The sequence below is a fragment of the Manis javanica genome, chromosome 6, assembly GCF_040802235.1.
Source record: "Manis javanica isolate MJ-LG chromosome 6, MJ_LKY, whole genome shotgun sequence".
In the NCBI taxonomy this organism is placed as follows: domain Eukaryota; kingdom Metazoa; phylum Chordata; class Mammalia; order Pholidota; family Manidae; genus Manis; species Manis javanica.
Genome location: NC_133161.1, coordinates 121185401 through 121202685, shown reverse-complemented (window position 1 = coordinate 121202685; position 17285 = coordinate 121185401). Strand labels below are relative to the sequence as shown.

The 17285-nt window shown below is 34.7% G+C and overlaps 1 long non-coding RNA gene across 1 annotated transcript in view; it reads left to right on the top strand.

Annotated features, from left to right (window-relative positions):
- The window catches only part of LOC140849991 (uncharacterized), a 59269-nt gene extending 43365 nt beyond the window's left edge, over positions 1 to 15904 (top strand). The window contains exon 3 of the long non-coding RNA XR_012132588.1: positions 14406 to 15904. This is a non-coding gene — a long non-coding RNA (uncharacterized lncRNA). The remainder of the gene's footprint in view (positions 1 to 14405) is intronic.
- The last annotated feature ends 1381 nt before the right edge of the window (positions 15905 to 17285 follow it).

The following is a 17285-nucleotide window of genomic DNA, read 5'->3' as shown; positions in this document are numbered from 1 at the left end:
TTGCAATTATGTTCATAGCATCCTTATTTATTCTAGCCTAAACCTGGATAAATCCTGTTGTCTGATGAACAACTGTGGTATAATCATTGGATTGAATATTACTTAGCAAGAAAAAAAAATGCTGGTATGCAACAATGTAATTGTTTCCAAACTCATTATACAAAGACACAATTACCTTTATGAAAAGACAAAGACACCACAGAAAAGGAAGTAGGGCAATATCCCTGATGAACATATATGCAAATATCCCTAACAAATTAATAGAAAACTAGATTCAATGATACACTGGAAGGACCATACACCATGATCGAGTGGGATTTATTCCAGGCATGCAAAGATGGTTCAACACTCACAAGTTAATCAGTGTGGTATACTATATTAACAAAATGAAAGATAAAAATCATGATCATATGCAAATAGATGCAAGAAAAATATTTAACAAAATTCAACATCCATATATGATAAAAACTCTCAAAGTGGGTATAGAAGGAATGTACCTTAATATAATGAAGGTTATATATGACAAAACCACAGCTGACATCATACTCAATATTTAATTAATCCATAACAAAGAGGGCAAGAATACACAATGGGGAAAAGATAGTCTACTCAATAAATGCTGTTTATTTATAGAAAAATAAAATTAAAATTCTGTTTATAAATGGGAAAATTGGACAGCTGCATGCTAAAGAGTGAAACTAGACCACAATCTTATACCACATACAAAATTAAATTCAAAATAAATTAAAGACTTGAATGTAAGGCCTGAAACCATAAAACTCTTTGAAGAAAACAGAAGAAGTAAGTTCTTTGACTTCAGTCTTAGCAAAATATATATATTTACGTAAAGATATATACATAAAGATATTTATATAAAGATATATGTATATCATATGTATATAATCTATCATTTGGCTCTATCACAATGTGAATTTAACATCTACTACTCTGGAAGAAAGGAAGAACAAACAGATCACTCAAGAATTTTGATTGAAAAGAGAAAGCAGTAAAAACTACAAGGTCAAGGAAAGATTTTATTTTACTTTTCTTGTAAGAAGAGAGCAACTTGAAAATGTGTAATGAGTGAGGTAAAGGAGCCTGTGGAAATAGTAGAGATTGAAAATACTGCTGACCCTTGAACAATGTGTGGATTGGGGGTGCCAAACCCCTGTGCAGTTGAAAATCCACATATATAATTTTTGACTTTCCAAAAACTTAACTGCTCATAGCCTTTACTGTTGACAGGAAACCTTACTGATAACATAAATAGTTGATTAACAGATATTTTGTATGTTATATGTATTATATACTGTATTATTACAATAAAGTAAGCTAGAGAAAAGAAAATGTTTTTTCAAGTTGTCGCTATTCCCCCAAAAATTTTCCAATAAATATTTTGAAAAAAAAATCCATGCAAAAGTGGACCAGTGGAGTTCAAACCCATGTTGTTCAAGGGTCAGCTGTATAGGGGGAAGAGGGAGTAAGATCCTGCAAGATATGGGAAGGAGATGGAATTGAAACCACAGGAGGAGATGGGTTTGATCACTCCCTATTGTGGAAACACGCTTCACTCCAATCATTTCTGGTTTTTGCCTTGTATTTAAGGCATTAAAATTAGACTAGGGAATCTATACGGTCTTTTCTAGCTTTGTATGTCATGATTCTTAGCCAGCTTTCCTAGAAGACTAAATAATAAATTTGTTAGAAGAAAACTCTTTAGTCCAGGGTAACTGGACATAAAAGGTAAATTTAGGAGGAGAACCAAAAGAGAGCTTTTCCCTTCCTGCTGACCTCAACTTCTAATACCTTCCTAAATATCATACATTAAGTTCTTTTGTTTCCCTGCACAAATCTCACTAGACATCTGTTTTCTTCTACTATCAAATTTAGAAGTAGAAGTGAGTTACTACTAAAACAGAAAAATAATTATTTTTTACCAATCTTATTCAGTCTAAAATATGTGTTGCTAAACTGAAAGGAAAGTTTCCCATTGTTAGATGTTTTCAACTATGAGCATTAGAAATTCTGTATGTATGAACCTAATAGAGGATATTGGTATGATTGCCCCATTTGCTTTTTCATTTGTACTCTATATGTTTCTTTTATCCAACTATTTGAGAGTAAGTTGCATACATTATGACTCACTATTCAAACTCAGGCAGTCTGACTTCAGAGCCCATGCTCCTAATTTCTACACTACAATAGACTCTGTAAATGTTTGATGAATGGATGAATGAAAGAATGAATGAATGAATGTATGAAGAAAGTTGAGGAGGTAGACTGGAAGAGCTCTAATGTGACTTCTGCATCAAGGATTTTATGATTCTGTGATATGATCCCCCATGACTTTGGGTTTTATTCTAGCTGCATTATAAGGGATTTTATTACAATTGATGAAAATGTTCTATGATGCTAGTCATGTTTTACTTTTTAAGTATAGGTAAAAAGACCTGTAATGACTCATCTTATATTTAAGTAATTATTTAATAATTATTTATTTATCAAATAAATATTATGTTTTTGTGCTAGATCTTGTGATTAAGGCACTTTAAACAACAAAATTCAAATTCTCTATATAGAGTTTAGAGTCTTCAGAATAGAGTTGAAATCAACATAAATGATTACCAAAATAATAATTAATTTCAATTGTGGTTAAGTGTTAAGTTTGAAAAGAACAAGATTTATAGTAAAGCTTATAACAGGGGGACCCAATCTTACTTGGATAGTCAAAAAATGTTTCCCTGGAGATGTTAATGTTGAAAGCTGAAGAGCACTATGCAACATAATGAGCACTGAATGCCAAGAGAGAAGAATATCCTAGGCGAGGGCATGTGAGCAGTCTCTGAAGCCTAACTGGATATGGTGCATCTTTCATTTCATTCAGTGGCATATTTATCAAGCTCACTCTGTCAGGCCCTGCTCTAGGTGATGGGACAACACAGTTGAGTTCATGTAATAAGGATATGTTTCAAAATGAGACTTAATGGTAGGAAGAGCCAAGATCTTGCTGACACTTGAAGTTCATGTTAGGGTTTTAGGCTTTATTTTAAGGGGAATGCAAAATGAGTTGAGTCTTTGAGCCATTGGAAGCAGAGAGTTGAAGGAGAAGAGTATAATATACTTTTTATTTTATTCTATTTTTTGGTCCTGACATATCCTGTCATGTCCTGACATATCTTTATAAGTATCTTGTATAATTCCCAACTCTGATACATACCTGGCTACTTCAGTTCTTATTAAAGTGTGATTTATGCATATGATAAAATAACCTAATTCAGTCATTCATTTGCCAAGTATTTACATAAAATCCTATATTTTCTACTGTATAAAATTTCTGTATATTTTTATATTTCTGTATTTCTATTCTATAAAGAATTCTATATTATTAGAACCACACTAGGTTCTTGGAATACATCAGTGAACAAAAGAAAGATTTTTACTCTTGTGGAGTTTACATTGCATCAGGAAGAGTCAGACAATAAGCACTAATAATAAATAAGTGCATGATATGAAAGTTAGGAGATGGTAATAGTATGACAAAAGGGAAGCTTAGAGCAGCCTAAGGGTGTTGAGAGTGTGGGGTGGGGAGGTGGACTACACATTGAAATAGGTTGGTCAGGATAGGCCTCTGAGAAGGTAAAGAGGCAGGTGAAGAGGTCAGAGAAGTACTGGGGCCAAGTACACAATCCTATACTAGGTGTTGCCTGAGATCCAAAAGATGAGCTAGACACAGTCTCATTTTTCAAGGAGCCTATTGGGGAAAATATAACAAGTATACAGATAATTATGATATAATACTAGATGTAATAACTGCCATGAAAGAATTTTCAAAAGATACCACAGAAATAAAAAACAGAACTCTTAGAGGAGGCAACATACAGTAGTGGAAAACGGGCTTTGAGGTTGAATGGACTTAGCTTTTGCTTCCCAGCCATCAGCTTACCAGCTGCTGGTAAGGTGAGCAATGGTCCTAGATTGCCTAGAATTGTCCCAGTTCTAACAATGAAAGTTTTGCATTCTGAGGAACCACTCATTCCAGTTTTACCTCTGAAAGTTCAGACCTCAATCCCTGGCAAACCAGGATGGTTGGTCACTCTACAACTGTGTGACTTCATGCGAAGTAGCTGAGAACCATATGCCCATTACTAAATTGGGAATAAATCCACTCTTACGGGGTTGATCTAGTATTATGCATAAAATACTTGGCACATTGGAGGCAGTGAGTATATGGGGTCTAGGAAAGACTATAGAAGTGGTGGGGTTTGAGATAGACTAAAAGATGAATGAAATTTCAGTTGATATAGGACAAATATGCTCAACATATGGGGCAAAGACAGATTGAGATAGAAAAGCAAAGGGAACAAGATGACCAAAAACATGGGAAAAGCGGGAAATTGTGAAATATCTTTAGGGAATTGGTGAATTCAGTCCACATTGGGCGAACCATGGATATGATAAGGAAACAGTATAATAAGAGATAAGGGTTTAGAAAGGTTGATTTAGGCCTTCTTCTTATGGACTATAAATGACGAGGAGAGGAGTTAAAATTCAAATTGAAAATATTTGGTTTGCCAAGTTTCATCTTTGTGAATATATTAATGATTGCTTGCTTTTGTTCCTATTAAGCCAGATAAGCCATGTTGAAAACAAATTTTCTATTTTTTATGAAGTATTGCAGAGTCATACTGTTCATGACACATTGGAGATTATGCTGAGCTACGCTTATTTTTTGTCCGAGGAGAGTGTAGTATCATTAAAGTTTATCACTTCCTAGTCATTTTATTTTTGTTGATGTTATCTAACATTTGACATCAGAGCTAAGTGATTGGGTTACATAAAAATACAGCTATTTTCATTTAAATTATGAAAATATCCTATGAGCACATTTTTAAAATTTGACAGTAGAATACATGCTATGATATAAAATAGATAAAATGATCCTAAGCATTTGGTTTTAGGAAAATTAGTGTTTAATTTCAGAGTGCCACTAAGCAAGTAGCATATTAAGTGAGCAGCATAACTGCTGTACTATGTCCAAATGTTACAAATGCCTAGCACTTCATAGCCAGAGAGTACAAGAGAGTAACAGAGAACAAGAGTGAAAACTCTTGATTCAAAGTGCCTAGATCTGAATATTGACTCTCCCTTGTGGTAGACTCCTTGATGCACTGCTTAGTTCTCCATTCAAGGAAGTACTTGTTACGTTAGCTTCTGGGAATGCTGTTGGCAAGTAATATTAAACTGTCAGCCCCTCTGGATTGGCAAAACTACAGGGAGACCCCTTGCTCAAGTTTGCACCCTTTCCATGTTGGCCCACATCCATTTACTGGTTAAGGCAGTTGTATAAAGGCTGACCATTTTCACCCATTATAGAACAACTGTGGTGGCCCATTGTTGCCTCAGCACTCCCTGTGGGGTTTGTTTGGTTGATTCATGCCAACAGTTAAGCCACCAAGACTGGAAGAAGTGCTAGCTAAGCATGATGGGAATTTGGAATAGATAACAGAAGAGAGAGGATATGAGTATTACTTGCCATTCAAAGACAATCTGTAAACTAATCTTTTCTAAGTTTCCCCAGAAAGATAGGCTACTGGACTCTAGAGACACTGCTCCCTGCATATATGTGAAGAGGAGGATTCAGGCAGCTCAAGGGGTGGACTGTGTTGGACACTGTGATATGCCACCAAGATTTCTCTTTAAGGGGGTTTGTTGCCTGCCTCTGCAAGTGCTGTTACAACAGCCTCTAGATCACAGCCCCTCCAGGAACTGCTTTAGCCTGAGTGAGCTGTTGACCATGCTTCCAATTTTTCTGAGGGCAGGCCACTAATTGAGACTAGGGTACCAAGGCCTGGCCATTTTAGCCCAATATGGGACAATTCTGATGGGCTGTTTTAGCTCTAGGACCTCTCAAAGGATGGATAAAGCTGTTGTCAATCCTGTCTCAGAGCTTACCTTTTCCTTCTGCCCAATCCTGCTTCCTTCACCTCTCTTCTCCAAGATTCCATCTCAACAGCACTCTGTAGTAAATATTTTATATACTAAACTACATCTTAGAGATGCCTTCCTGGAAAACCAAACTTAAATAATTCTGAGAACTTGAAAAAGTTAACTTTCTCTGCCCCAGTTTCCTTATACAGTAGTAATAAAACCTAGCTCATAGGGTTGTTGTGAGAATTTATGCAGTAATCTTTGGACAGTACCTATCTCATGATAAACACTCACTAATTGGTAGCCTTTATTATTAATCGACAAAAGGATTATTTTAAGGACAAAGTAAAAAAAAGAAAGGTAAGACTACTATGAAGACTTTTTAAAGGAAAATTACTATTTAATTTCAGAGTGCCACTAAGCAAGTAGCTTAGTGGCACATAAATATATAAATGACATGTTGATTGTTTCCTGCATTAACTTATTTCTTATGATGCAAAATTCTAGAAGTAATTCCGTGTCCTAAGAAATATTTTATTTGCTTCTCTTGCCTCTACTCTTGTGTTTCCCATGATTATAGGTACCTGAAATAACTGATTTTTTTCACACATTGAGCTCTGAGAAGTTAATGGAAGTAAGCAATCTTCTAACTGTGATGGCACGTATAAGTATGTGTGTGTGTGTATATAAAACAGACTATAAGTTTATATATATATATATATATTTTTTTTTTTCTTTTAACTGTTCTATTTAAACCACAGGTGCTCAACAGAGGTTCTGTGTTTAAAAAGAAAGCATTTTCACTCCTGAAATCCCAGTGCTGCAAATAAAATAAGTGTTAAACAATAACGCAGTCTTAGCTTTTCTAATTCTAAAGAAAAATAACTGTTCCACCAATTCGGCTAATAATTTGAACATCCTTATATTACTGGAATGATAAATATAAGTGCATACCAAAAAAATTCTTGCCTTTTAAAAATTTGTAGATGCCTATTTTATATTTCCTAATCTGGTAACTTCTATTACTATGGTCACTGAAGAGTCAAAGACCAAAGAAAGGAGCCTTTTAAATAATAAAATAATGATAGCTATTAAGCACTTGCTATGTGGCAGACACCATGCTAATTGTTTTACTAATGTGTTTAATTTAATCCAATTTAATAAATATCTATAGAACAGCCTCTGTGTGCCAAGCACATGGTGAAAAAGAGCACGCTTTACCAGCTTGCACATTGCCTATTCTCACGCTGTTGCCTAGCTCAAAGACAAATAGTTAAGCATGAAATTACAGTACAAAATAAATGCTATATTATGGAAAGAAAAGGGTAGTGTTGGGCAAAGAGGGACATAGAAGGAAAGCCCAAACTACTTTATGGGTCAGGGAAAGTTTACTAGGAGAAGTGATATCTAAACCGAATCCTAAAATATAAGCAGAAGTGGGCTAAGTTAAGGGATTGAAGGCTTCAGAGAAGTTAGGGCATGTACAAAAGAAGCAGAGGAACCAGAGCAATTTTTATGAAGCTGGAAAGCAGTGTAATCAGTGGGGAGTGGGGATTAAGGAATCTGAAGAAGTAAGCAGAGAACCAATCAGTCACGGAGCACCTTGTGTACTCATGAAGTGATACCCATGAAAGTAACCTCTGTTTTTTCTTAGGCCAATGGGAAGCCATGCCAGGTTTTTAGTGGAGAGATAGGTGATTGATTGTATTTGTCTTTGGAAAGTTTTATTCTGGCTGCATCGTAGGTCACAGAGGAAGCAAGAGCAAAGGCAGGGAGGAGGCTGTTAGAATCATCCATGTGTTAGGAGTTAGGAGTTTCGAGTAGAGGAGCTTCCAGGATGGCAAGAAGTGTACAGACTCCAAGCATCTTTGGGAACCAATAATAATAATACTAAAGACAATAGTTGGATGTAACACGGAAGTAAAAAAATGGGAATGCTGTGTTCAGTTCTGCAGGTATTGCCTTGCACAAGAGTGACTGCCCAGGAAATGTGTGGATGCTGAAGGCTAATGTGAGCCCAGCGTGGCATGGTATTTATTGAACAATAATAACTATTTTCTATTATATATGTTAACAGTATTAAAAGTAGCCTGTGTCTGCCAGAGGAGGGAGGAGCTTTCCTACATCACACAAAGTATGGGCTATCAGTCCTGTGGAATCATCAACCATAAGGCCAAGTTTTCTGGTTTGGAAAGTGGGGATTACTCGTTAGTACCATTTGCTGAGACTGAGAACAGAGGTGGCCAAGGGGAGGAAAATAATAAAGGTGTCTTGCGTTTAAATTCTAATAAAAACCTTAAGGAATACCACTCTCATTTTAAAAAAGCAGAAATTGAGTTTTGGAAAGGGTAAGTGTTTTTCTTGAGGATATATGGTTAGTAAATGGTGACGCTGGGATTCAGATCTTGATTTGAATTCAGGTCAATTCAGATACTGACTATTTTTTCATTCTCACAATTTTCCAAAAAATAGGAAAGACAAAAATAGCATTAACATAATCTGGGACTATTCCATTATGAAAAAAGATGTGATTTCATTTTGGAAATTGTACCTGAATAATTGTTAAATCATTTGTACATTTGAACTTTTGAATATTTAGAAAATTTTAATGAATGTCTTTGGCCTCTATGCTGTCTTTTCACTGTTCAGCCCTTCACATATGCTATTCAATTGACCTATCTCTTTTCTCTAAAGATTTTCTCTTCTCTGTCTTTCAGGCTGTAACTTACAGCCTCAATTGCTCCAGGAAATGATTCTGCATATTCTGTTGATATAAGTGTTCCTCTAGTAAGCAACCTGGCATCTTGATATACCTCTTTTATGTGAATTATCACAACTGCCCTAATGGTTGGTTTACTTTTAGGTTTGCATTCCTGGTGCCTGAAAATAGTTACTCCTCAGTGAGTGCTGTCTGGTAGACTATTGTATGAGTGAACCACTATTCAAAGCCCACCTCTTTCAATAAAGCTTCATTGATTTACTCAGTCTAGTTTCTAGTTCTGTAAATCCCAGACATGGCTAAATGTCAAATGAATTGAGATTTTAAAATATAGATTTTCATGCCCTACTCTAGCCCCTCTGAACCTGGGACAGGGCCAAATTATTTGGACTTTTAAATGTTTCCCAAATGCACTCATCCCAACCTTGGCATTTAGGAACCACTGCTCCAGTCCACCAACACAGTCTGATACAATTCTTTTCCAATGTGTGCTTATAGTTATTATATTTTATATTGTATTTATGTAAGATATTTGTTACATATGCATTAAAGAATTTTAAGATAATTATCTGTATCTATAAACTTTTTGATATAATGCCAGACACCCAGCAGGGTGATTATTATATGTTTCTCTATAGTCACTGGAGAATATTTTTTTAATCTCACATCTTGAATTTATTAGTTTACTTGGAGTCCTTTCATTTTAAGAGAGTTTTATGGCACACTTTGGCTACTAAATGAACTCTATATAAACATATGTATTAAATAAGTATTTTTTTACATTTTTAAGTCATCATATTACTATTTTAGAAAATACAAAAAATATTTTTATCTCACCATCTGTTATATGCTTTATAAATTTTGCCAACAGAGATTCCATCTGGGCTGAGGCCAACAGAACTGTTTCACTTCTGCCTTGTTTGTGTTAACAACATAGCTAATGTCAACATGGGTTTATTTGCTCTTTTTCTAAAAAAGCTGACCAGATACTTTATAAATCATCTACGCTTTCTTTTCTGCCATAAAAAGAGTGTTGACATTTTTAAAAGGGAGGTATTTTTCAGACTATAGTAATTCTAACATTGAGCAGTGAAATCATATTCAAGTCAACATTATACATTTTTCTAAAATGTTATGGGCAAGATTGCCATTTCTTTTTCAACAAACATATTTGAGTTAAAAGGGAAACTTGGCTTGACTTAACTTCATAAACTTCAGTGTCCTGACACTTTGCCATTGAAGTATGTTGTCATCCATAGGCATGTTTGTACTTCCGTTCTCCATTTCCTCTGTTCATAATCTGGAAAACCTGGCCTTTCTTGATGCAATAAATGACTCTGTGTCAATAATGTACTCATAGTTTTCTGATGATTCCTCAATACTTCTGCAGCTAATGTGACGTCATTCCAGTTGATCTTACTGCCTTTTATACTCTCACAGTACTTGCAGATCTAAGATTTATCACTTGTTCTTTCTTCTGCAAGCATGCTGCCTCTTAGGGCTGGAGCTCTGAAGCTGTTCATGTTCATTTCAACATCCCAAGATTTGGCTATGCCTTCTTTGTGGAGGATTATCTCTCAAGTGTGACATTTTCCAAATAACTTTGCAGGAGCCCTATAAAATGTAAGCACACTTCTGGAACAATTTACTCCCTTCTTACCCATTTTTTCTAGATGACATTTCCTGAGCAGGATGAGTCAGTGAACCTGTCTGTGCTGCACCATCCAGTCACTTCATGATCCTGTCATCTAAATGCCTGTATCACCTCGCTGGCATCCCTGCTTCCACTCTTCCTAATTCTGCTCCATCCTCTACAACTGCAGTGTTAATTTTCTCAAACACTGTGTTCAGATGATCCTCTTGATAACTCTACTAAGGAATGCCTTCTTTCATGTGAAATTAAATCTGAACTTTTCAATCACATTTCAGAGCCTTCTCCTAAGATGCAACCTCACAACTATTCTGCGTTGTTGTTACTCAAGAGTTCTTGGTCCCTGGGCGATCCATTTTTCCACAATTTCTGAACTTGTTCCCACTTTCCACAGCCTCAGTCATGTTCATGCATTCCATTTTAATCACCTCCTTGTTCTTTGCTCCCTCAATATTTAGCAGTAGCTAAGGGAGAACTGAATTTCTGAAAATATTTGTGTGGCTCTAAAATTAGTAAGGAAAATTGCAGTTTGAATTCACTAGAGATAGATCAGTATTTAAAATAACCTTCCTAGAAATTAGTAGAAATTAAAGGGGTCCTTTTAAAGATGAAAAATTATCTAGGTTTTTTTTCTGTTAATTTGAAACTTTGGTTTCCAAGAATTCCTATAAAAAAAGAAGAGTATAGAATAATAGGAGGTTAGTTTTAGGAAATGTGAAATAAGTCTTAAAAATTAATGTTAGAGTGGGAAGGGAGGGACAAAGGGGGAAAAGGGGCATTACGATTAGCAGACATAATGTAGGGGGCGGGCATGGGGAGGGCTGTACAACCCAGAGAAAATAAGTAGTGATTCTGTAGCATCTTACTACGCTGATGGACAGTGACTGTAATGGGGTAGGTGGGGAGGCTTGATGATGGGGGGAGTCTAGTAACCATAATGTTGCTTATCTAATTGTAGATTAATGATACCAAAAGAAAAAAAAATTAATGTTAGAGAAATGAGATTCTATCATTGTACTTTATCTTCTATTACTTATATGTTGCCTTATAATTGATTTCCTAATATTTCATATCTTGTTTCCCTACTTGCTCTTCCTGTATTTTCTTTCACAGTTAAATGCACTATCATCAATTTAGTAGGCCTACCCAGAAAGTTAGAAGTCATGCAGATCCATTCTGCTGCTCAACACAACTCTGGAATCTCTTCCACTAGACTATAACCACCTTGAGGGCAGGGATAGTGCTTGTTTACCATCTTATCTCTCCTACTTAGTACAGTTCATGGAATATTGGAATCACTGAATACTTGAATTAATGAATGAGAATGACCCTTTTCTCCTCCTTGTATCTAAATCATTATTAAGTCCTTTTGATTTTATTCCTTAACTATTTACTCTGTTTTCCCTTCTCACCATTATATTCAGGTCCTTATCATCTCTTACCTAAACTCTCAAAATAATTTCTGTATCCAATTTTGACCTCAACTCAGCACCCCCTCCTACCTTTACCATTTCTCCAAATGATTTGTCTTGAATTAAAATATGTCAGTACCACTACTTTCTAATTCTTTCAATGACTTTATGTCACCCAGATGAATTTTCAGCCCATTAGCATTAGCACAAGGCCCTCTGTGGCTGGGCCTCTTCCTAACTGTCCAGCTTTAGCTTGTGTTGCTCTCTCACTCTTATTTTTAAATAATACCATGCTGATTTTAATTATCCATATACACCATGAGTTACACTTACGTAGCAAATGCACTTTTAGCCTAGCTTGAAAGAGTCAGAGAAGGATTCCTGGAAAGAAGGACACTTTGGGGAGGTCTTGAAAGATTAGCAACAGTTTGCAGGAAAGCAGGCAAAGCCTTAGAGACAAGGTGTCCCACTTTGATTCTCAGTTATACTTTTTCATATCTAGCAAATTAATTGTCTGAAGTATAAGCCAGATGTTTCAGGAAGTCTCTTTTTAGTTAGGTCATTGTGGCTGGCTACATGAGCCTTCATTCATCCAAGAGTTATTCATTCAGTTTCTTTTATGTGTCAAGGACTATGTTGTTATACACTAAAGGTATAGTACTGACCAAATGATGGACGCACTGTGATCTCATGGAATATAGACACCGTTATAAATTTGTCATCCTGCAAAGCCTAAGATTCAAAGGCTTAGTTAGGCCGCAAGAGATGAAACCAGAAACTCCAAAGTTGTATCTAACTTCTTATCTATGTGCATATTGGGCCAATTCAATAAGGAATGGATAATAATTCTGATATGTGATAAAATATAACTGTGATAAAAATAACTGATAATTTTACCTATTTGCCAATGATACCATCATCTGGATGCATCAAAGGGCATCAGTTTAGGAGTTGTAGTAATGGACCATTTTGCCTTCAAGCTTGTAGTCAGTCTAAGAAAAATCTTAAGAGCTTTTTAAATTCATGTCACTATCATTGAGGGAGTTCTTCTTTAGGTGGGATTGATGTTTACTATGCCCTTAAAGCAATAATACAGCACTGCAAGAGACTTAATACATCCTTAGCAACTTCTCTTACCATCTTAGAAGCACTGCTGGATACATGTATTTGAGATGATGTGGTTTCAGTGTTGCAAGTTTATTTATGGCAGATTGAGACACAAAAACTAGTCTTGAAAATCCCGGTTTTCAAGGAGTTTTTAGGTAACATTAGATGTCATCCATGTAAACAATACAGATAAAGTTTAAAGCTCTCCTGTGTGGCTAAATATTTTCAATATAGTTTTTAAATTTCTAGCTGATTTATGAATACCAAGAACATATCTATTCAAGCATATATTTGCTGTTCTTCTGGAAGTATTTTATTTAAGATCTGGTATGATCAATTTACTGTATTTTTCAACTCCTAATTGCAATTTCCAAAAAAGAATTCTTTACTAAGATTTTTCATTATTCAATTCTATTCAATGCTTGCTAAATTACAATTTTGTTTCAACATTTTATGTTTTTTATTCATCTGGGACAAATGCTAAATTTTTTTAGACTTTATGTCCATTTTTTTCATGGGGAAATTAAGCTTATATAGCCATATCACAACATAAAAAAATAAAAAGTACATGTGCTCTATATTTATTAAGGAGTAATTGGCAGTAAGAGGGTAATATAAATATGGAGAAGATGAAAAAGCAACTTTACATGTTCTCAGGTAGGCATCAGAGGCCACGCATAGACAAAGAAACAGTAATTGTTTACTGAATATCAGAGAAAGAAAAGAGGTCCAGAAACTGGAGAATCAAATCCAGAGCCACGTGTGTAACCATGGTTACAAGGTTAGTGAATATTGCCTTAACCAAAAAAAAGGAACACATCAGGAAACCAGCCACAACTAGGAGTATATGGCATTTTAAAAATCAGTTTAAAGCAAAAAATGAAATATTATACCTGGTTAGATAATAATAGAATTATGACTTGGAAAATGAGAGGAAATTAAAATTACAGGGAAATCAATATTCTATCTCTAACACCACTACCCCTACCATCACCCACTACCTCAACCCTTTTGCAAATGGACATTTATTGCAATATACGCATTGTGATGTCTAGATTTCATAGGTGAAGAGAAGCAAGCTGGTAATAATAGGCTTAGAAAAACAATTAAATCTAAAAAGAACAACCAAAGCAGCTCGGATCACTAGAAACAGAGAAGAGACAGTCCAAGTACATCAGGTAAATAACTGGAGAAAATAGAGAAAGAAGCTCGCAGACTCAGGCAAAGGTCTAGGCTAAAGCAGAGTATCAATTTTATAACTGAGTATAGGAAAGTGGAAGTTAAGAGAGAGGAGTCAGGGAGAGGCTGCTTAAGACAGGAAATGATACATGCTGTTTCAATGTAAATAGAGACAAGAAAACAGATTCATGTGATATATTGCCTATTGGATACCTAACCAGTGGAGACAGAGGAGTCAAATAACACAAAAGAATTGCACTTTGTGATTATAAGAATGATTATGGAGAGAAGGGTTAGTGCAATCAGAAGATTAATTTAGTCCAGGACCAATTTAAGAAGCAAGGTGGCTTTAATGTAGGTTATGAGAGCCTTAAATTCCAAATCAAGTTTTGTTTATTTTACTTTGCAGTCAATGAGGAACCAGTAAAGGATGCTGAGCATGAGAATAATGTGTGCAGAGCATTGTTTTGGAAGACTCATACGCATTCATGTGCAAGATAGATTGGAGAAGAGAAGTGCCAACAGAAAGGGCAAGTGTGAGACTATTGTAATACTCTATATTGCATATATTATACTATTATTATATACATATGCTATATGTATATAGTGTATATAAACACTTCAAAAAAATTAGTTATCCTTAATTATCTGTCTCCCTTGTTTCATTTTTACTATATCTTTTTCCAGGAAGAATTGAAAATGCATTCATCTTGTCATCCAACCTCCATATTATTCCTTTTTTCCCAGTGGTTTGACCTGTTTGACACATTAACACAAACAAACCAGTTGGAATGATAAACTAATGCTGTCTTTGAAAAAATAAGTTAACTTGTGTTCATTTGTTTGACTATTTTCACTATATCCATTTATTTGATCTATGGTTTGGAAGGACCATTCATCAAATACTTGAGTTTAAAGGTTGATTAAGATTTTTAGACTGTAAGTGGAAACTTGAACAGGAATAGAGTCTACGTTTTTAAAGTAAGATTTGAAATTTTCTCATGGAATTTAATGTTTATGTCCTCACAAGAGTTAGCAAAGACTTTGAGTAGGTATGTGACAATGAAACTGAGAGGAAGTAATACATTGGAGAGGAAGCTTTGACTATGCTTGTGGACTAAGTGGATTTTAGAAAATATAGAAAGCAATGATTACTTTTGAATGAAGGGTTGGGGGACTGGTGTTGACTGTGTTAAAAAAAATGGGAGGAGGATAGAGGGAAGACAGCATTCCACAGAAGTATTATTTTATGTTTCTAATAAACAAAATTTGGTTGGCAGTGAACATCAGAGTGCCAATATCCAAGCAACAGACCTTGAGCTCAGGGAGGAGATTAATGGTGGCCATGTAGATGAGAGAATTGTTTATGCAAAGTCCAGTGAATTTTCCAGGGGATAGAGAGTTAGAAGACATCATCTCTTAAAGGAAATGCTCCTTACCATTTCAAAATATGTAGCAAAATTATTCCTCTGGTGTTTCAAATGGCACACAAAGTCATTCTGATAATGCTGGCATTTGTGTAATAGTTTTTCGCGTGAAAGCTGATACTAAGATAAGCAGTTGCATGCACTATGCATCATACCAGTTCCACTGACACATATCTGTCTCAATAAAACAGGATTTGGAAACAATAATGAAATCATTCTATGTGTGTCAGATGCTTTCACAGCTGTTTTTTACAAATGAGGTCAGTGTAAGTGTAATTAGATTAACTCACTCCAATATACTTATCTCACTGTAACACAAAATATAGATTCAGGAAGATCAACTACTCTTACTCATTAAACATCAGATCCTGCTGTGTAGTTTTTGTAGTTATACTTCAATATAAAGGGAAAATATAGGTTAAATGATTTCTTAATGTACACACAAGTGTCAGACCAAACAAATTTGATTTATTGTGACACAATTTCCAAATTACCTTTTCCAATATATTTTTTGTACTTCATTATGACTTAACGTAAGTAGTAAGATACCTATTTTTTCCTAAATATAAGTCTATTAAAATATATGATTACTTTTTAAATAGCTAAATTCTTTTTTAAACCAAATTTTAGTGGTATTACTTATGTGCTTTTGAAAATAATTTGAAATGTGAGGACTTTAGTTTGATAGTATATTCTTAAATAGAATTATCTTAGTTACTTTTAAGAGGAGAATTTGGAAGTTTTCCCATGAGGCTTTTTTTTTTTATATATGTGATTTAAATATACTACAGAATAAGTTTTTTCTACTTTTAATAAGTGAATCATTACATAGCTATAGTTAAATAAAACTGAAAAATTATCATGTTATCATCTGTTATAAAATATAGTTTAGATAATTAGACTCAATAGTAGGAATAAGAATCTAATATGTTCATATTTAGGAAAATTAGATTATATATCACTAAGGGTGACACTAATCCAGATATTAGCAGTGCTATATAATTTCATGGTGCTCTATCTTGAACTAGAGAAGTCTTCTTGTCTAACCTTGATTTAATTACACTTGTGCATAAGCACTCGCCTCATTTGGGTCATGAATGTGAATCAATAGAGTGGGAGACACCACATTTGACCTTGCCGTAGTGGCACAACTTCAGATATTCAGTATTGTATTGCTTATTGAATGTGCTAATTTCATTTGGAGATAACATAACTGTCTTCATCTTTAAAAGCATAAATGAAAAATGAATTATACCAAAAACAAGTGTTTGAATCATCTTTTAGATTTTAATGGCCTTAAGATTGAATTAAATAGAGGCATTGTGAGTAAACTACACTGACATAAGAGTAAATTTATGGTGTAGATTAATTACATTCGTTACAAATTGTGCCTGGAGAGTTTTATAGTTTTGTTTTCAAGGAGGTAGAATTAATAGGAATTGCATCAGGAATACCAAGCATTATGAGGTTAAGGAATCTCAAATTACTGTTTTGACTCTCTCCTCTGCTACCTAGCAATGATCAGATATTCAAGTACAGACCCCATTAAGTAAGAACCAAGAATTGTAATTAAAGGAACTTAACATGAACCAACAATAAGGAATGTCTCAAAAGGACAAATCCCCTTTTGGTTTTATAAAAATTTAAAATAGAATAGGTTTGGGAAAAAAGAGAATGCTAATAATTTTCTTGAACTGTGATGTGTTCACACCTCTATTGTGTTTAGTCTGGGGAGATAGGTTCAGGGCATGACTGATGAGCTTGAGTAGCTCTATTGGAAGGCAAATAGGAAAATAATGAATCAAAAAATGACTTCAGATTAAAAGAAGGAGAAAAGTTATGGAACCAATAGAAAAGCCATC